Consider the following 2497-nt stretch of genomic DNA (forward strand, 5'->3'; position numbering starts at 1 on the left):
TCTGCTGTAAGCAAAGTTTTGTACTTTGATGCAGACATGAGGTCAATGATGGAATCGAAAGCATCGGTGTTGCCGGGTTTTGTAAGAAGACCCAGAATACTGTGAGAAGGTTTGTGTGGAATTTCAGTGGGTGTTGACGATGATTTTGAGGTGGATTTAGGTGTTGACGATGATTTTGACGATGATTTTGAGGTGGAATCGAAAGCATCGGTGTTACCGGGTTTTGACGATGATTTTGATTTTGAGAAGATGAGATGAAAACTTCTTTGAGAAAGGAATTTTTAAGAATTCAATTCGACAGTAAAACCCTGTTTGGGGTTTTGAAAGAGGGTTTTATGGAGAAAAAGTGAATGCTGACGTGGCAGCGGTTACAAAAAGTCTGACCACTATGTACTGTCCACGTGCCAACCCCTGATGAAATGAAGGACAGTACTTTTATGAAAGCCACTGATGAAGGGCAGTGGTTGCAATGGTAACAAATGAAGACAGTGGATGATTTTTACTATCAGTGGATAGCATATCAGTAGATAGAACACTGATTTTGAACAACAGTGCTTATCATGAAAATGAGAGAACAGGGGTTGACATTCAGCAGTGGAAAAACTTTGAAGTAGAACAGACTCTTGAACAAAGCAGTGGTTATGGCAGACTTTTAAGGAATTTAATGAAAACATTCATTTTTAGCTATTTTTAAGGGTGGATTTTTTATTTTCTAAAAACATTTTAATGCTATTATTCATAGAAAAACAACATTTTGCCTGTTATTCCATGTTTAGCATGTCAATCCTAGAGATCAAGCTTTCAAAGGTGGATGTGTTTAATGCTTTGGTTAGCACATCTGCCAGCTGATCCTTAGTTGGAACATGATGCAGAGAAATCAAACCTTTTTCATAGCAATCCCTCACAAAGTGATGTCTGATGTCAATGTGCTTGGTGGTTGAGTGGGAAACTGGATTTTTGATGATATTTTCTGCTGCCTGCCTGTCCAACATGAGTGGTGTCTTTAAGTCAGTGATACCAAAATCCAGCAACTGATTTTGAAGCCAGAGCAGTTGGGCTGTACAGCTTGCAGCAGCTATATATTCTGCCTCAGCAGTGGATGTGGAAACAACTGCTTGCTTTTTGCTTTGCCAAGACACTAAGCAATTGCCTAGGAATTGGCACCCTCCTGAAACGGACTTCCTTGTTTTGTCACATCCATCAAAGTCACTATCTGAGAAACCTGAAAGCTCAATTTTACCATCAGCTGGATACCAGATACCAAGTGTGGGAGCACCTTTGAGGTATCTGAATATCCTTTTTACAGCAATAAGGTTTGACTTTCTAGGGGCTGATTGGGATCTTGCACAAACACATGTTGCAAACATGATGTCTGGCCTAGATGCAGTTAGGTACAATAAAGACCCAATCATGCTTCTATATAAAATTTGATCAACCAATTCATCCTTCTCATCAGACATGACTAATTTATTGGTTGCAATGGGTGTACTGCATGGCTTACAATCATCCATCTCAAATTTCTTTAAAAGTTCTTTGGCATATTTGCCTTGATGGATAAAAGTGCCATTTTGCAGTTGCCTTACTTGGAGACCAAGAAAGCACTGGAGTTCACCCATTACACTTATTTCAAACTCAGCTATCATAAGTTTTCTGAACTCTTCACACATTTTATTACATGTGCTTCCAAAAATAATGTCATCCACATAAATCTGGATAATCATCAAATCCTTCCCTCTCCATTTTAGAAACAGTGTTTTGTCTATCATACCTCTTGTAAAACCAATGGAAAGTAGAAAGGTGGAAAGAGTTTCATACAAGGCCCTTGGTGCTTGTTTCAGGCCATACAAAGCTTTATTCAGCTTGTAGACATGATTTGGATTAAATGGATCCTCAAAGCTTGGAGGTTGACAGACATAAACCTCTTCTTGAATCTTACCATAGAGGAATGCACATTTCATATCCATTTGATACACCTTGATGTTGTGGTTGACAGTAAAGACCAGAAATAATCTGATAGCTTCAAGTCTTGCAACAGGGGCAAAAGTTTCATCATAGTCAATGCCCTCTTCTTGTCTGAACCATTGAACCACAAGCCTGGCTTTATTCTTGACAACAATACCCCTTTCATCAGTTTTATTTTTGAAGACCCATTTTGTGCCAATAGGACTTACACCCTCTGTGTAACACCCCAACCCGGAAGGGCTGACGTGTCACAATAACGGAAACATAACCAAAAGTCATAATTCCATTTATTTATTTGATAAGGATACAACCACACGACCATTAAAATTAAGATTAATATACAAGCGGAGACATTCATCTTAATTAACTAACATCTTCAGATTTATTCCTAGGCTTTATTCTTCTCTCTTTTCCCCTCCCAAAATAATCTGTGGACCTGTATATACAAAAAATTTACGGAATGAGCCGAATGCTCAGTACGGAATTTTAGGCTCAAATAACAATTAATGCTTTATATGAAATCTTATCCGGATAG

This window comes from Helianthus annuus, chromosome 11 (genome assembly GCF_002127325.2).
Source record: "Helianthus annuus cultivar XRQ/B chromosome 11, HanXRQr2.0-SUNRISE, whole genome shotgun sequence".
NCBI lineage: Eukaryota > Viridiplantae > Streptophyta > Magnoliopsida > Asterales > Asteraceae > Helianthus > Helianthus annuus.